The sequence below is a fragment of the Falco peregrinus genome, chromosome 8, assembly GCF_023634155.1.
Source record: "Falco peregrinus isolate bFalPer1 chromosome 8, bFalPer1.pri, whole genome shotgun sequence".
NCBI lineage: Eukaryota > Metazoa > Chordata > Aves > Falconiformes > Falconidae > Falco > Falco peregrinus.
In genome coordinates, this window is record NC_073728.1 from 60163121 (window position 1) to 60182963 (window position 19843).

The window sequence follows — 19843 nt, forward strand, 5'->3', positions numbered from 1 at the left end:
TTCTGATAACCAGCTGTCCCGCACATTCTTCAGTTAATACTTTCTAGGTCAGATATGGCCTCAATAGACTGTATCGTTTTGCCCAGAGCTAATTCTCCAAAAGCAGTAGGAAAGTCTTTGAATACGTTGCAGGATTTTCCAGGAATTGCTGTTCAGCAAAGAAAATTCAGCTGATCATAAGTCTCAAAAAACGCTTGCAGGGAAGCTTCGTTCCTCGGGGATGGATGCTGGGGTAATGTTACAGTAGACTTGGAAAGGTCTGCTGGCAAGGGCCTTTGTCGCTGCAAGCAGAGGACAAATGGCAGAAAATACTAGTAATTCTCAAATAACTGAGATAAGCAAAAAAGTACATTAGAGGAAATAATTTAAAAGCAATTAAAAATAATTATGTATTACTGCCCATTATATAGACTAACAGGAGATCACAGCAATTTGGCAGCTTTCAAGTTAGTTAACCTTATGATGACTTTACAGGTTATTTATTAAAAAAAAAAAAAAAAAGATTTGAAGAGTCTAAAGTTATGGCCTTTTACGTCAACAATTTTTCTTTTGAACTGCCAGCTTGCCTGTGCGGTTTGAAACAACAGAATGAAGTAAAAACAGGTACGTGGGGTTTTTTTAAAGAAACTGTTACGCTCCACTGAATTTCCTGTGCAGAAGTGCTGTTGCTCATCTGTACCTATGATTAACTTTTGCTCCCTCTAAGTGTTATCAGACCTGTAACCAGGCAAACAGCGGAGCAGATGGCCAGTGCCAGTATCGGTGTTTCTGGTCTGGGTGCTTAATGAGATCTGAGAGTGTAATATGAGCTTCTTCCATTTTGTCTGTCTCGCATGGCAGATACACTTCAGGAAAGTGCTCTTGTTGCTCAGGGTCACAGATTCATCAATCAAAAGAGAGCCCTTCCCATTAATCTTTTACCTGCCCATGACAGTTTCCACACATTTTAGGAGTTGCCATGTTGCATGGAGTGCTGTTGTCCTGAGTTCAGGGCAGTACTGCTGTGAAAGACAATCAGATTAGAGCAGAAATTAGTCACTTTTTAAAACACAATGTTTAATTTAACCATACTCTGAGCAGAAGTTTTCATTCATTAACCCTAAACCAAAAATACCTTCCTGTACTGTGGAATAAGGCTTCAGCTGGGCCAAATCTGGCTTGTGAGCCACAACCAAGTGTCCCACAAAATGAAGGGGAATGTCCTACAGCCTTTCTGACCATACACCTTGAGACAGAAGTACTTGCTGTGAGTCATTTAAGAACTCCTAGCACCCATGCCATCTCCCCTCTTCAGGCACACATCCAAGGCGGGAGCTGGGGAGCATGCCAGGGAGGGCACGGGGGGGCTGCTCGCTCCATCTGAACAACCCTCACAGCTGTCCTGAGGTCCTGTTGCCTCCGTGTGCTGACAGAGAGATGTGAAACTTGCGGTAGAGAGTTGCCTTTGTGGCGGAGCTATGGTACTTTTTGCTTTGTTTAAATCGCCGAATTTGGTGAAGCTATACTCTTTTGAAGTATCTATATACGGCTGTACAGTAGAGGCTTGTTTTACTTATAAATTCTTTGTAGTAGAAGATACATCCTTCCTCCTGCGTGGAGGATACGTCCTTTCTCACCATCATACGTGATGAGTGAGCTGAAGAAACATCACCCCATCCTGAGGGAGAGCAGGTACAGAGCTGTCACAGCACGGGTGCGGGGTTACGCAGGTGGCAAGGCTCAGTCCTCTCCGGCCCCCCACTTTCTGTGCCCAGGAAATGCAAAAAAACCCAGTGGAGGCAAGAAATGAAGCAGGGGAGGAGAGCAAAGTTATGGCAAAGCACAGGAGACAATGAGGAGGGAAAAAGGGAATAACTGGGAGGAGGAGAGGGATCCCAAATTGGAGGGCAGAGCTTCACGATGATCTACATTGTCAATATATCCAGGTAGAGAGACAGGGGTCCGAGCTGCAGGATAGCTTCCATGGCTGTTGAGATCAGGGGGAACACTGCTCTGAGCATGGGATCGTCCTAAAACGTCAAGTCCCCTGAAAAATGAGGACTTGGAGCACTCATTGTACATCTGAAATCATTGCATGCTTAATGATTTCAGCCTTAAGTTTTATGGCCTGTTCTCCATCTACCAAGTGAATGGGAGAACATCTTCTGTCACAGTTGCATAGTAAAGATAAATCTTTGATGTTTATTGAGCATTAAAACTACAGTGAAAGCCCCATACAAAAAGCATTGAGGCAATTAATATTCCTGCTTTCCTCTTCATGGAATGGAGTTCAGTGGCTTCCAGAAGACTTGGATGGAAACAGATAATTGAAAACTCCCCTTATGCGTATCCACCTCAGAGCTAAATTAAGGAGTTTTAATCCTGGGATGGCACAGTTTGTAGGTGTGGGCTTTGCAGCCTTAGCATCACTTTAATATGTGTTGTTACACGAAAATGGTCTAAGTACTTAAGAAGTTGAATATGATCAAAAGCTTTCTTTCTAGAAATATCTGCATTTAATAGGAGGATTTCCATAGTGAGAGAAGAATTCCTAGCTCCTTTTTGCCAGTTATGGATATTACTACTTAACTCTGCCACCACCTGAGATGCTCATATGCCATGTTTAGATGACTTTTATTTAGGTGTTTGATTTGTTATCGGGATTGTAGCAGTTTAAAATGTGTATTGAATCTTGTTTTCTGCATCAACCTGGCAGGTCTATGGAGCATTTAGTTATTAATATTCTCTGGTGCGTGTATTTGTGCTATACTGTGGTAGTGAAGTAACAGACCTAAGAATACCATAATTCTTACTTGTCCTAATCAAATATTAAAATCTGGACACTGTTAAGAAGCTGGACTTACAAACCATGATGTTGTTTTCCTTCCTTATTGTCATTTTTTAGGTGTAGGCTGTTTCTTACAGATTTTTGTCTCTAGAATCACCTCTCCAGCTCTTGGTTACCTTTCTCCGAGACCACCATCTTTTCATATTAAAACTAAGTTAATGATATGAAAGAAAAAGGTATGCCCTGCACACATTCATTACACGAGCAGAGCTCCTGGTTGCATTTAAAGCACTGCAAAGGGAGCACAAGGCTTTGGCTTTCGCGGCAAGAGCTTTTATGTAGGTGAGTGAATAGTGAAAATTGCTATCAAATACTCGAATGCCTAGTTACGGAGTCACGACTGAGAGGTTAAATGCCAAATAATGGCATTACTGATGTAAGGTGGCAGGATTCTCATTAGCGGAAAGCCAGCTGCTCAGACTGCTTGGCCGGCTTTTTGGTCCTTTCTACCACATCCTCTTTGTACCCATTTTGGCGGGTTTTTTCCCTTCTTCTGTCAGCATCTTATTTTTCATCTTTATTCATTGTTGTTTTCCACGCTTTTCTCTAGCAACAGAAACATATTTACTTGCAAGCTGATCCCATCTGTGCTCCTGCGTTGTAAAGCTTCCCCCTGCCGTGGCACGGCATGTCTGATTTAGTTTCCTACGACCGCTAGGAAGCTCCAGCCTTCAGGAGTGCCAGGATTTCACACCGTGGATCAGGCAGGCAGAGCACTGCTGCTTGGGCATGGGTTTAAAAATAAGAGGGGGTGCGTTTTTTCCTGGGTAAGAAAAAGCTGTAATACTCTAATCATTTGATGCCTGATAGTTCACTGAAACGGAAGACTGCTGAACTTTTAACTTAATTGGGTCTCTCATGCTTGCACTGTTTCCTGCTCATGAACCAGAATATATGGGGACTATAACTCAAATATACACTAAGCTGTCCCTGCGGTAGTCTCCTACCTTGCAAATTAAGTAGGATCAGGACCCAAAAGAGATTAACTAAGGAGACCTATGTCCTGGAGGAAATTACCATGAATTACAAAATGATGGTTTCTCTCTTAATAAAAAATGAACTAATGCTCTAGTGTGACGCTGTGGAGGTCTTCAGTTTATAAAGGTACTGTCTTTCAGGAAATATATATGTTAATCCAGCTGTCATGCATAAATTCTCGTTTGGGGCCTGATCTAATTCCCATTGAAGTAGAGATGGACTCAATCTACTTAAATTTCTCCATGCAGTTTCACGGCTTTCCACTATCTTCATCTGTTGTATCACATTACTGTGTGTGGGTAGAGTTGCCACATTCCACCCATGACACAACTGTTTCAGTGGCAAGTGAAGTGATATGTGCATATGGTATATGCAGTCTTTACACAAACCGTATGCTTTCAGACAGCTCTCTGTGTAATTGGGGGAAGTTATGGAGGCTTCTTGAATATAAAGTCCACTTGCTACGTTATTAGAAGACGTTGCAAACTTTGTTTATCGTCCCCATGACCTTACTTTTGATATTTGAGACAGAATGAGTGATGTATTATTTAATTTTTGTAAATTAGTAACTCAGATTAATTACTTTGAATAACAATGAAATGGCTGCATGAAGATTTTAGAATTAATCTCTTTAATTTTGTTATTTCTTGCATCAAACCTTAGGCCCCAATTTTACTTACGTAACAGTAAGTGACTTCGCACAATTTCCAATTATAGTTATACATAGTCTTCCTTTGGCTACCTGTTACACATTTCCAAGATGTTAAATGTCCTCATTGCTGAACGTTTCGTATAGGAGATCATTATTAATCTGAAGAGTTTTGGCTAAGGACAGTCTCTCGTGGGGAAAAAAAGTCCCTCCACTGAACTGATAAAGTACACTTTAATCATGAGGCTGCTATGGCACTAATATTCTTTTTTTTTCTATTGGCAGTTAAAAAAAAATACAGAATTACTGAACAAACTTAGCTAGTAGTTAAGTGTGGCTGTTTCTGTATTACCTGAATTGACAAAATACTTTCCCTAGGACACTAGGTTTGCAAAGAAGGTATATGACATAGTATTGGGTGAAACACCAACACAGCCAAAATAATTAAATACTACAACTCATCAGCTTCTCCTGGAGTTACACGTTAGCTTGCTTCCCTGCTGCAGAGCTGGGTCCGTTGCTCTGGGACACCCCAGGGCAGGATTCACCTAAATAAGAGTGGGCGTTTATTGTGCGTGTCCGTGAGCTGCTCACCATGGGCTGCCCCTACAGTCAGTGGAGGCTACAGTATGCACCCTTGGGGCTGTAATTTCTTTTTGAAGGCTTTGAAGGCAGGCATTGGAGCTGAGATGATGAAACTGGACAAGGTTTGTTTCCAAGCACTGGGAGATCTCAGTGAGCTGAACTGACGCAGGGTATTCACTGCTGCAAAGGGGAGGGGGGTCACTCCGTCCCCATAGCTGTGCTGGGTAAAAGGCCACACCATGAAATGGCATTTGCTTGGGAAAAGATGAAAATCATTGCCTGCTTTGCAGGCAATCACTGCAGGTGACAGGAAGAAAATTTGTCCAACATTTACAGCTGGTGATTGGTGTGGTGCATTAAGGCTTTTTCCGCTCCTTCCAAAATACTAGGCACTTTGAATAAATGCCTTCAGCAGCCGCAAAACACCAGGCTGAATGAGCCACCGATCTGACCTGCTGTTGTTTCCTCTGTGTCCAGAATTGTTGGGCTGTGAGATTAAAAAAAAAGGACAGAAAGTTGCAGGACAAAAATCAAAATGTTTGAGCCTATGCAGCAGCCTCAGGCTAAATCACAATTCCAAAAGTGTGGCTTTCACTATCGAGCCTACTCCTGAGGAACTGGCAAATGCTCAACGAGCACAACACGGAGGCAACTAGCAGCCTGAGTCATTTTTGCATGTGATTGTTGAATGTGACAGATTGAGAATAGCAAGGAGTACGAGTTCACGCTATGAGAGTGAAGTAACCCAGCATCCAGTTGCTGGCTCAAGCCTACGGAGAGATGTGGAGTGCTGCGGCAGAGAAATGCCATCAAGGTTTAGAAAGAAATGGGTTTAACACACATGTTGTTTTCTTCCTTTGCTCATTTTTATTTCCCCATAGATTATTTCTTTCTTCTCTTTATGGCAGATGGAAACTAAGGGAAGAGCCCTTGAAACACATTTGTAAAGCCTGGATTGTCATTAACTTACTCCCCTTTATGCCTTTTTTTCTCACTATCTTTTGCCTTTCTACTTTAGACCGGTGCTGGATTGGTCTTTTTATTCCTTGGTAGTTACTGCTCCAGCATGTTGGCTGAACAGAAATGGTGTCAGATAAAATTGGGGTAAATGGGCTTATAGGAACGATCACTTCCACACCAACCCAGGGGCTGTTTGCTTTCAGAGCAAACTGCAACAGGCTGGGCAAGCCCAGGGAAGGTAGCGATGAAATTACTGCTGCGATTGAACCTTCTGTTGCAGTTGATCAAAATATTATATCTGAGTAATTTATTCATTAAATTTAGCCACACTTTATTTGCATACATGTTCTTGGAAAAGGTAACATCCTTCCCAATTTCTTGTTTGTAAATGTTCAACGTGTGCTCTCTGCTAGCACAACTGAGCACATCGGCTGCTCCAGACAAACCTGTTATGTCTTCGGCACTGGGCTGGCCTTTGAAGTTTGCTGCTGCTCAGCTATATAACATTGTATGTGAGGGATTAGTTCTGAGCTTTGTAAAACAGTTGTAAAGTGGTTGATTAATGAGCTGTAGAGGTGTGAGGGTGTTGGATGAGAGGCACCGTGGACCAGTGGTACCAGTGACATACTGCAAAAGAAGCAGATGTAAAGGCTTTGAGATGTGTGACTTTGATGCCCAGGGCCCTGGCAAACACAAAACCTCTGCACAGGCTGAGAAGGACAAAGGTGGATTTTTGATGTGTCCAGAAGTTTCTTCCATTCTTTTTCTCATGTAAGGTCTTATGTGTAACCTTGGTTCAGGACATACGTGGTTCTGGCTACATCAATTGGAACCGGATTCTTTTCCTGTTTAATTCCCTACTTGTCGAGACTTTGGAAGGATAATGATTCCTGGGAGTCCTTTGGCTGCAGTGAATGGGGAGTACTTAAGCTGACTCCATTGATCTTCATTCTATTTTACAAATAATGACGAGTATTATGTTAACACAAGAAAAGCCTGCACCTTTGCTGCCTAATGTGCTGGGCACGCTCTGTGTGCTCACCACAGCAACAGAACGAGGTTAAGTAAGTTCTTGGTACTGGTGAGCCCTGGGCTGTTATTCCTAACAGCCCTGGGTGCCGCTGCTTCAGGTCCGCGATGCTGCTTCAGAGCCGACGACCCGCTGGCGATGTGTGGAAGTGACTTGTACAGAAATTTGCCTATTTAAACCCAGGTTCGTTCAGTGAATCTTTTGCCCTTGTTTGCCATGCTATGATGGGGTGTCAGGGACGAGCTGGTGGGCGAGGACCCCAGGCCATTGCTGTGCAGAACTGTCCTGGCTGTTTTCTCCATCTTGGTACCTCCCTGTTCATCCAGGGACCTGCCACCCGCACGGAGCTGCTCCAGCCTGGGCGCCTGCGGGGCCGGGAGCGGGGCCGGGAGCGGGGCCGGGCGCTGTGGAGGAGGCTGCTCTTGCAAATCCCGGACAGCAGGTGGTAGCACATGTTCATTTCATCACTTTCTATTATATTTCCAAAAAAAAAAAAAAGGAAAAAGGAGAATTGGGCTTCGCAAAGCTTCGTCTTATTTTACAAAAAGGGGTAGGAGGCGGGACGACCGCTTCCCAAGAGGGTGAGCGTCTGCCTTGCTTCCAAGTTTTCCTGTTTTTTCCACGAAAGCTAAAGCCCCTCCCTTCCCCTGACATTTCTGGAGATGGTTTGGAGTTCCCCCGCTGTGTTACCCAGCTGCCGCTGTAACGCGGCGCAGGACGGTGGGTGCGGATCCTGCCGGTGGTGCTGAGCAAGCAGAGCAGCGGGGCCGGGGCAAAGCAGCGGGCTCGGGCTGTGTGTACCTGCACAAGAAAGCTGCCTTCAACGGGTTGCATCAGCTGGCAGTGCTGGAAGGGAGCAGCCTCCTGCAGCCCAGGATGCTCCCGAGGGCTGTGCTGGCAGCCAGGGCAGGTTCCAGCCAGCTCCGGCCCAGCCTGCCCTGCAGCTGTGGGTACCGTGCCCGGAGCCCTCCGCTCTGCAAATATTCCAGAAAGTTTTGTGATAAGATGATGCTTCCTACTGGACTGGCGAGAATGTCTGCACAGACCAGACAAAGACACGGAGCGGTTTTGAAACATCCAGCCCAGTTAATGCTTATGTCCACAACACATTCATCCCATGATTTATTTAGTACAGACACTTTGCTGCTCGCTTTGGAAATATTTCAGCTCCAAGAAAGGTGCAAACTTTTTTTTTTTTTTTTAATAACTGGACTTTCATACTTAACTTACATGTTATAACAGCCGGCTGTGGCCTGAAAAGCAGAGCTTCAATGAAATGTCTTCAGTGAAATTAGGGTGATCTAACCTCAGATCTAATCTCAGATCTAACCCAGTCTTGTTTGACTGGGTTTATAATTGCTTTCAGACTGCCCTTAAAAGCACCCACATCTGGACAACAACATCTGTAGTTTGGCCACTGGGATCACAACAGTTCTCTCCTTGGCAGACCTGGGCCAGAGCACAGCTGACACCTACCCCGAGGCTTAACCCTCCCACGTGGGGTGTATTTTCAGGTGTAGCTGGTCGTGTAAAAATATTATACATCTAATCTATTATATTTTTATCTATCTATTTATAGTTGTGAAGGCAGAAATGTTAACATTTTATGCTACAGGAAAATGGATGCTGTCACAAGAATATGTGATCCAGCTTGGCTCTGCTTATTCTGAACTCTTTAGCTTTTTTTTAGGATTGAACTACAAGCCTACTGTAATTAAATTGTGTTGGAGCTTTTATGTCTTGATTCTGACAAGCCAGAACTTCTGCAGCAGCAGGCTGGGATCCTGTTCCCAACTTAAATGCAGGAAAAGTAACAGTTCTCCAGGGAACTGACAAAACTTCCAAATCTTCCAGAAGTTTGTTCTGTGTAATTTAAATTAGTTCTTAATACATTGCAGTCACTGTGTCGTCTGTTTTTCAGGGCAAACCTGTCTCAGGCAGGTGCCTATTACATTATGTGGCAATATTACCTTTTCTTTCATTACACTTTGGCCAGTAAAACCTCATTAATTCTCATCTGGATAATCTAGAAGATGGATTATCACTGCAGTCTTCCTGTTTTCCAGAGTTGTAGTTGAGCCAAACCCCAACTTTTCCAGAAAAGGGGATATTAATTTTCTGTCCCAATCAGCTGGTAAATCACACGGTAAATGTTAATAGCAGGAATGGTTCCTTAATGAGGTTGCATGTTTCTAAGTTATTTTTTGTACAGTTTACAGAAAAAAAATTACTAGCTAGTAAACTATGGGCCTATGAAAGACACATTTGAAGTGGAGAAGGGAAGCTGCTGCTGATGAGTTATTTGTTCTCAAGTGAGTGAGTGTAGAGGTAGCAACTGATAGGAAGGTACTGGTCAAATGTAGCCGGATTCTGACGTGTAATTACAACATGCTGCTTCTGAAGGGTGGTGCTTGCAGAAATATTAGTGTTTTTAAGTAAAATTCCCTTCAGGGCAGGATGATAGGAAAGCTCTGGGAACAAGTCCTAATGCCTAACGTAGACTGGGTGTCCTGCCAGTAACCTTGACTGCAGTGACGCGGGAGGAACCACCCGCTGCAGCAGTGCAGATGGCTCATGCTAATAGGGATGTCCCCAGCAGGCTGGTCAGTTCGTTCTTATTTAGTTTCAGTACAACAGGGAACGTGCTGTTAATTGTAGAAGGGATGTGGATGTGCAGGGTGGTGCCCAGCTCTGTAAACAGGACCTAAAACCTGAACCTCCCCTTCATCTTCTCATACCTGGGGCTGATGGCCTTGGGTGCTAGACCAGGCTCTACTGAACAGACTTCTTCCCTTGCAAGAAGTCTTTTATAGCTCACAGAAGAAGAACCCGAGTTGTAAATAAACACTAGCATGAAGGTGGGACTGGGACAATCTTTCTGGTTTTGCTTACTGGTGTAAATGATTTTAACTTTGTTTCTAGGCTATGTCTTTTAAAAGAAAAATAGAATTGCTGAGAGACAAGCCACAGAGCCTCATTCAGGAACCTCTTGAGGTGCTTCAGTCTGAAAGTCCGACTGAGCTCCTATATGTTTTTCACTCCTTTGGGGAGCCCTGCTATTCGACCCCTCTTGGTGGTGGTTCACACAGTGCAATAGTTAAACATGTCCCTTGACTGCCTTTGGACATTGTTTTCTAGCCAAAGTGAGAAAGTGTGCATGCCTAGAGACTAAAGGGATGCTTCACTTCATTTTGGCAAAGAACGTGGTGCTCATATCTTTACTGATGGGTGAGCAGGTTAATGGCTGTCTCCTTTGCTAGCTTTGCAAAGCTGTACATCGGCTCCGGCTCCTGTGGCTCTGGCTTTTTGCTGGAGATGTCACAGGTTCAGTTCTCTGGCTGTCGGCCAAGACAGCTGCTATCTCACATATGGAGTCCTGCTATTAGATATAGATAGGGGCTCAGAACACTAGTAATCAGAGCAACTCCACCCTATGTGGTGGAGATACAGTACCCTGCTCGGAGATTCCCATGGAAAACTCCAGTAAACCTGATAAGAATCCATCAACTGACCTTTGATGTCTGCAGGTTTCAGCTGAAAAAAAGTTTAGCTCAAGGAAATGGGAAATCTGATGTGTTCCCAAGCGGATCTGAAGCAGGGCAAGCTGAAGATTTATTTACAGCTTTTACTATAGATTAGTGGGGTTAGTATGGTCCAGCCAGAAGGAAAACATTTTCCTTTCTATGAGAAGATGCTGTTGCCAGTTACCCTACAGAGGCCAGATCCTGTAAGTCTTGTTTTGTTAGAAAAAAAAAGCGGCTCAGCCAGAGCTTTGCCCAAAGAGATTCAGGGCATGCCATGCCTGTGTTTTTCCCATACCAAAGAGCTTTCATTGAAGTATTTGTGGTGCTCAGGTGATGCTTGTGCAGGTCAGAATAATTCAGGGGATTTTATTCTGTGCATTTTTCTAGCGTACATCCCTGGAGGCTTGTACAGCCCTAAAGAACACACTTGCCCTGCTGCAAACTATCTCACCAGCGCAGAGCTGAAGGAAGAAAGTCATAACAAAATACAGCAGGTGAAGTAACCTTCTGGCTCAGCGCCATGAAAGAGTTGGAAGTGAAGGAGGAGCAGCCCAGGCTACAGACATCCAGGGGAATCGGAGGCGATTAGCATGCAGGAATGCAGAGGGGAGATCCGCTCCAGACCCCAGCAGTAATAAAGTCAAGCTGCAAAAATACCCTTTTTTGATAGGGGATTTCAGGAATTCTGTCAGTTATCACTGAAAACCAGACTGCAGCCTCAGCCCTGCTTTCTCCAAGTGTGAGGATGTGTAGGTTCAGATCAAAGGACCTGGTTCATACTTACTTTGTAGTTGCTTATCACGGCCCTACAAAGCACTTCAGTGCTCTTGCAATGAATGTGAATAATTTCATCGATCTCATTGAAACCGCTGGTGTATTTAAAATCAGGTGTTGGAGTGCTTTGCGTGGCTATAAAGGCCTCTAGGAAAGAAAAAAGCAATTTAATGGAGACATTCAAGTGCTTCTAAAAAGAAACTCCTCCATTGTGCTGGACTGGCTGAATTAAGATTATCAGACCACCTCTTCCGGTCAGATAAACAAAGCAGATAATGAAGAGTAAAAAAGCATATTTTAAAAAGAAATAACTTCTTTAAGCATCGCTTCCAGTAACTTTGTTAGTGACGCAGTATTAGTTGATGCATCATAGGGTGTGTTGGGTGTATTACACTATATTATATGGTGCAAAATTGTTCTCATTTGGCAGGAGAAATGCTTGACGGTATTTTGAAGGGCCTGTAGCTTGTCCGTAAAGACATTTTTTTTTTCTTTAACTGCTGTACTGCTACGCACAGGAAAAGTGATGTTCCATATAACCAAGTTGTAAAAAAAGGAAAAGGCATTTCTGGTTTTAGCTCTAACTGATCACTAGTATAGGCAGATGTAAAAGGCTTGCTTTTGTGTGGTTGGTTTTTTTTTTCCTGAAAGATGAATAATTAAAAGGATTGCTTCATATTTTTAAATGCACTAAAAGATACAAAAGGTTGTATAAGATATGATGTGATCCTCAGTTTTTTAGTACAAGTTCTGCCTGCTCTGTAGTGTCTGGTTTATGCTGTTGCTCACAGAGGTGACTGGTTTCATGCAGATGTTTTCCTTCGGCATCACAAGTAACAGCTGAACACACAAATCCCAGCCTTTCCCAGCCAGAACTGATTGATTACCTCATAGGTAGCTTAGTACAGAAAGTGGATTTGAAAATGTTGCAGGGAACTCAGCAATTGTTGTTTTTGCCTGCTTTGTAACCCAAACCACAGAATTCATCAGGAGGTTTCCGGATCAGCCCAGATGCTCAAGTCCAGCTGACAGCTGTGGGGTAAATATATGTGAGCTTCAGCAGGCACCTGGAAAATGGGAGTGTTAGGTGGTCCCAGGAGCAGTAGAGCTCTGGTTTGAGCGAAGACCCAGACTGGATGCCAGCTCAAAGTCATCACTGGTTTTGCCTTTGCTCATTTAAACATGTTTCTTCCATCTAATCAATAGCTGCCCTTAGAGCATAATTTCAGTTGATTGAAACAGTGATAACTCTGTTACAGGTGGTCCCTGTGCACTTAACAATATTAGAAAGGGCACTATAATGTGCTGTCTCTCTTTGGCACCATTCCCTGAGGTAGATATAGTAACTCCAGGGGGGACTACTCCTCACTTCCAAGCATCTACAAGAAAGTATCCCAGATGCTCATCTCTGGAAGACAGCAGAGAAGCTGAATTGGAGAACAAGCAATTTAAAAAGAAATGGTATAAACCTATTTGCACTGTTTGCCTTTTAGAAACCAGGCTGCCTGTGCCTTTCGCGAAGTGGCGCAGGATAGATTCCTGGTGTGGTATTTCATGCGGTGTCCTGAAGATGCTGGAGTCTCATTTCCAATAACCAGCAGCAGCAGGGACAAGGCTGGCATGCCCTGCGGTTTGGCTCTGCTCGCAGCGAGGCATTGCAGAGCTTCCCCACAGAGGACATTACGCTCCTTAAAAAGTTCAGCTCGACTGTGCCAGCCGTGAAGCCGAGCATTACTCAGATCACTTCATTTTCTACAGTTGTTCAGTCGCTTGTAAGAAATGGAAAGGAAAAGCAACTCTGTTATCACAGCTGCCTTTATAGGGAAACTGGGTGGATTTTATGACCCTGTTACAAGTGTTTTATTACTTAATAGTAATTCCTAAATTCTTTTGTTTCCATTTCATTTGAAAGTAAGATGATTTGGGGATAAATACCTGCTTTTCAACCAACGGTCTTTTCTTGGGTGTCAATAAATCTTTGGAGGTGTTTTGATTTATGCACATGTGAACCCACCGGCCAGGGCTTTCGTAAACCAGCACCTCCCTCTTCTGTCACTGTCCTCCCGTACCTCCTCCTACCCTGCACCATGCCTGCTCTGAAAGCGATACAGCCCTTTCCAGTCAACGTGGCAGCTCCTTCCGCTGCCTCTTTCCTGATTATAGAGTCTTGATCCCCTGCCCTACTTCGCTCAGAAGACCAGGACTCCTTACCCTCAGTTCCCATTTTTATTTTTATTTTTGCTGCAAAGTCACTTTACTGACGAGCTAGTGGCCACCTAACAAAAAAACAAAGAAGGAGAGTTAGTGTTAGTTTGGCAAAAACACCCCACAAACATTAGATGTTTTAAAAACATTATCTTGTATGCTATCCACCCTCCTGATTCTCATCATTTATAAATTTACAGCTCTCCAGAAGAACACGCTCCTTAGCACAGCAGGATCCTGATTTGATCCTAATTGCAACTGCTGGGCCTGAAGACGTTGTTTATAAGCAAAGCGTACACGTGCACGCAGTGGCAAGTGTGAGCCAGCCTGAGATGAGTAACCAGCTTATCTGGCAGCCGTCACCTCCCTGACCCACGTCATGCGAGACCCTGACGTACCCGCAAAGGCAGGGCAGGGGCACGCAGGCACCAAACCTGCCTCTGTACAAAACCTTGAGAGCTGAGAAGGCCAAATTTTGCTGGGTTAAACTTGGGACTAAGGCAAGCAAAGCTCTGCAGGGACCCCGCGATGTCACGGGAGGCTTCCAGGCAGCCCCCATCACCTGCAAATCTATTTTTGCATGAGGAAAAGCCTCACCCAGGTCCCTGTGGACACGAGTGGGTGGAGGGTCCTCAAGTGGCCCTGGAGATGTCCCAGGGTGGCCGGCACCACCAGCAGCCTGACTGGAGTAGTGACTCGGCAGAGTTGAGCTCCCCTTCACGTTGCTCCTGAGAGCCCATCTTCTCTTCCTGCTGCTTGTGGGGAATCATGGAAAGCAAAGCCAAGGTGTGAAGGTCGTCCACACGTTTGTCTTAAAGGCAAATTACTTGATGCTCTCCTGCAGCCTCTGCCAGAGCATTACAAGAATAAAGGCTCAGCTGTGTTATAAACAGCTTGAAACCTTGTGTGTGAGGGTAGTTCTGGGGTAATTAGGGTATTTCTGTACTTTAAGAACTCTGTTGATGTTGACCTTAATGCTCCCTCGTGCACAGATCCCTCATTTGACTGCGGTCAGCTTTTCATGGCAGGTCACTTGGCCCAGCTGCCAAGTGCTCCTTTGCATTGTGGCAGTAACCTGTAGTTAAGGCACAGAGCGATGGATTCCAACCCTTTTTGACATAGTGACCCCCTAAAATTTTTCTAGTGGAAACACAGCCTCTTATACAGATTTTACATACGTAGATTGTGAAAGGGAATACAGAAATTTGCATCTATGTCTTCCAGACCACTTAGTATAAGTCTATAGAACCTTAAAAATTTGTAAGCTGCTGATTGAACTCCACTAGAAAATACTATGTTGCATGTTGAGAGTCCTCTAAAACCTTCTTGCTCTCCCTCCCAGAAGAATAGACAAGTTATCTCATAGATTTATGCAATTCTTCTTCTGCGTCACCGCCAAGGGCCCAGATGAGCTCAGCTGGCAATGCCCCCAGCCGAGGCTGCCAGAGGTAGAGCTAATGCTGTGCAAACCCCACCGTACCTCTCTGTGCTTCCCCCAGGGGAAACTGCAGCAAGATAAGTCTACTTCATTTCATATTGGCTGGAATTCCTGCAATGTCTAGTTTTATTCTCATAATATTAGCCAGTCCCTTTAGATTTTAATGGTTGCTTTTCCAATGGTGTGAAGGTGTAGGAGAGCGGAGTTCCCTCTCGGTCACTCACATGGTCAGGAAAGGAGCACAGCACAAGAAGGTCAATGCTTGCTGAGATTCTGCAGAAAAATGATCTGAAAGATATTTGAAGTTATTTATTAAAATATTTTTAGAATGAATAATCATAGATGCTTGTAGCCTTCTTCCATTGAACAAGTCCTTGTCTACAGGATGATCCCCTTTGTGTCCCACAGTACGATAGAGGTCAGCAGTGCCAGCGCTTAGGGAAGATGTGCTGAATGGTGGATGCATGGAAGACTAAACACAACCTCCTCCAGAGCCATCAGCGACAGGCTCCACTCTCTATCAAGCTGGGTGGATTTAAACAGGCTATAAAGTGCAGGATTTTTCTTTAGCCTCTGAGTAACCTTCCATTTTTTATGTTTGTATATGTATCGGCAGGTGGCATCTGATCCATAAGACAAGTTAATTGAAAGCCTACTTTAATCATAAAATGTGGGAAATAGCTGGAGGGTGAAATATCAGGCTGGGATTATGAGACTAAAGCTATGTTTTATAACAGAAAACCTTGTGCCTGGCAATTGTCCTTGTAATGTTGCAAGAGCCGGAGGCATTGAATTAATTCCCAATACAGCTGAATTCTAATAATCCAAATAGATCGGGGACCCAGCAGCGATACATCCCCCACTAAAGCTCGCAAAGCCACTTTCAAGCAGCACGTCGGTGCTCCCCGAGGTGCTGCCCTGTGCGCAGCCACCACTGGCGATGCCTCAGCCAGCATAGTGCCGTGCCTCAGTGACATACCGAGTGATACTTGGCTTTGTTGTTTTAAAATAAAGACGGGACATCCACTTATTTAGATAATGCAAGTAGGAGGACATAACTCATGCTGAGACAATGGAGAGTGGGGTACAAAAGGAAACAGGAAAAATGAGGTTTCTGCAGAGGAGCTTGCAGTCTCTAGCCAATTCTACATGTATTTTAAAGCAGCTACACTCCCAAAAGGACAAAGACAATAGTTTATGATCTGAATTTATGATCTGTCACTTGCTGATGGTGGTGTGTCAGTTTTCCTTCTTTTACCTCTCGTGCTTCTATGAGTAGAAGTCCAGGGGAGAAGGTTTCCAGGTTTATTGGTGTTGGATGCACACACAGGTGTCTGAGGAACTCATATTTCTGCCAGCAGGGCAGAGGGAAAATGCAGAGAGGGGTTGCTGGTAGGTGGATGGAAAAGGAAAGGGAAACCACAGGACAGCAGTGCACAGGCAGGTCTGCACTGGGGTTGCTCACTGACTGCACTTTGGGGCTAAAATTCCAGGGCCTCTGGTATTTAACATGACATTATTGCTAACATAATCAGTTAGTGGCAGATTTATTTAATTTAATTTAATTTGGTTTAATTTAATGCAGGGCAGAGCCTAGAGACTGGCTCACATAACTGCACGTATGTTGTTCCATTAGCAGCTTTCTGCTTGGACAGCAATCATAATGGTCTTCTTCCTTAAAACACATTGACTGTCTCCCAGACCGGCTGCCTAAGAAGAGTCACGGGCTGGCGGGTCACTCTGGCATATTCATCATGAACAGTCAGTATCTGAAATTCAGGCAGAGAAATGCTTTCTGCTGGGATGAGCGTTGCTGCTGCGCTCGGAGAAGGGCTGTGGCAGTACCAGTGGTCTGAAGGCAAGCTGGCCTGCTGACACTCTCAGTGCAGGACACGTCTAAATCAAGCTTAAGGTTATCATAGGCATTTATTTTAAATCGACAGAATAGGGTGTGGTATTTTGGGTCATGGGTGGAACGTGGATTTTTGGGTGTTTTCCTGATTTATGATTGGAAATACTTAAAAAGCAATTTCTGTTTTGCAGAAGAATAGCTATGTCATCTTCCTGTGAATAACACAGGGTGTTCACATCTCCATGGCAATTGGACGCGATAAACTAAACAGATGTTCTGAGGTTCTTCTACAAGAAAAGTCCTGTAAAGGTTTGAGGTTTAGTGCTCCTAATGCACATATATCTCTTTGCCTTCACATTTCTCAAAAATAACAAAGTCCGCCGTAGGGCATGCTACAAGTCATGGGAGGAGCCAATACAGATCTGAAGAGAATTATGGCTGGAAAAATTTTCATTAACTTTGTTTTAAAAACGTTGGAGACGATTTTAGGAATAAGGCACTTGACTCAACATGCCTACCCTTTATTTCCATCTGCCCTAATCCTATCTTCAGCTTTCATTTCATATCCTAATTCCTTTCCTCTTTCAGAAATGAATAGAAGTATCTTTTAAATTCCTCAGCCTCAATCCCTTGCTCTCCACAGGCTGCAGTACAGCAGCCCCTCAAGGAAGAATACTTGTGCTAAACACCCTCCTGCCAACACCAACAGAAGCATGTAGATGGCTTTTTACCAGCACGTTTTCATGGACATGCATGCACACACACATACATACGATTTTGGGAAGCCATAAGAGACCACAGCAGTCAAATGAATTTGAGCCTTTATTTGAACAAATGTCAGAATTCCTTGACCTTCCTGGCGCAGCTGCAGAGCTCTCCTACCCCAGCCAGCTCCCGTAGGGCTCAGAGTGGCTCAGGGGGACTTTTGGGTTTGGGAAGGTGCTGTGGAGGTTTTGGGTTGCATTTGTTAGTGGCGATGAAGAGGAGGGGGGTGTTGCTGTCTAAGCCAATTTATCCTTGTTGGTATTTCACTGGTGCCTAAAAGCCCGATATGAGAGCGTAGCTGCTTAGTGCTCTGTGCTGTGTACAGCCTCGCACACATGCTGCTGTCCCAAGGGGCTTCAGCCTCCAAACAGACAAAGCAAAGAGTGGAAGGGGAACGTGGGGCAGTGGGGAGTGCTTCCCCACCCGCCTGGCTGGTCTCTGCCTGTGCCAGGGCAGCACCACAGCCTCCCAACTGCCAGCCCAGCAGCTCAGCCACAGCTCTCTTTATCTTATCTTTTTTTAAAATTTTTTTTTTTAATTATTATTTTTGCATTCTTAAATGCATTTGATGGACTGCAATTGCTGAAACACCCCAGACCTGGCGAGAGGCTCTCTGATGCGCAGCTGAGGATTGAAGTGTAAACAGAACATTTTTTGGAGAGCTAGCCCAGCTCCAGTGATAAGCCTGGGGGAAGAATGGCTCAGACCCTGTTCTGCACATCCCAGCCAAAGTGACTGCGGACACACAGGGCATCCAGTAGTTTTGGGAGTTGTCAGATTTGCTCTAACTTCATATAAATTGTAGAGAAGAGAGTATTTTATCCTTGAAGAACAACAGAAGGAGGTGTTGAAAATACACTCACCACACTTTCCGTCTTTTCGGTACCCTTTAATTTCAGGTGCATTTTTCCAAGTTGTTTTTGCCGATATAATTGTAAGGTGGTGGAGTTTATCATCTTCCTGGATGACAGCCATACCTGGAAAAAAGCAATGAGTAAAAGCCGTGTTAGCAGTCAGCCCTGGGCTGGTTCCCACTGTGAGCCGAGTCCCCTGCTCTGGAGCTCAGCTCTTTGCAGTTGGCAGTCCATTTATGTAAAAGCTATTAAAAAAAACAAATATTTTTTTCCCCTAGGAATTCAACAAAATTGAATGTAATCAATTTCCACATTTCTAGCAGGCATTTAAATTATTTTTGTTCCACATTAGTTAATAAAGCTCTCAAGATGGAAAGCTGTTTTCCTGCCACAATGAAGCAATAATAATATTTTGCTCTTAAAACATCAGCATTCATCTGAGGGTCACAAAACACTTTGCAAAGGTGGAAAAATACAGGGCTTGGTATGTATACATACATATATATATATATATGTAGGCCATCTGTCACGGGCATTTCTATCACAATCTGTTGCCTCTAACTGCAGTCGCAGCTGGTCCCGGCTCGGGTGAAAGCCGACCCTCACCAAGGAAGTGTGTTCGCTTCCAGACCTCTGAATTCTTGACAAGTGTATTTAAAAGTTTGAAAACGCCCATCCAGTCTCTTCTTCCCTCTACCACCAGAAAAGAAAAAAGATTGGGAATTTTTTGAGTATGATTTTTGCTAAAAAGCCCAAGTGAGAAAACAAAACCCCTGGGCTCACGTTGGCTGGCAGATTTATTAGGGTGAGCTGGGGGGAGCTGATTTTCTTGCAGGGTCTCAATTTCATTTCTAAGCTGAAAGAAAATAAATTTTGAATCCTCCATTTTTTTATTAAATGCTAAAGCTGTTTTCTAGCCAACCCTAAGTCTAAGAAAAAACAAGCAAAACCTAACATGATCCAGTCTTGGGTGCCAAAGAAAATCCTTTCTGACCTGGGTAAGAGACCAGTGTGCTCCCGGCGGGCGCAGCAGTGCGGGGAAAGGTTGGGGCCGGATTTCTGGAGAGATTTTTTTCCTCTCCAGGAAAACTTGATGGGAGGCGCATCAGCCTGTGTCTCTTCCCTTCATCCAACCAATAATTCAGGCTCGCAGTCCCTGGCCAAGTCTTCTGTGGCAAGGGACTGGCTCCCCCTCGGCTGAGCGGTTATGGCCAAGTCCCTTCACAGGGCCTGGGGAGATTTATCTCCTGCTCTTACCCTCGCACTCCTCGCCGTTCTCTCCTCTCCCCCCGCACAGGCTGAGCCTGGCTTGGCCTCTCTTTTTTCAAACTTCTGAGATGCTCCTTCTGCTCCAGCGCCTGAGAAACGTGACCACACACCGTGAGGAGCGCTCTGCCCTGGC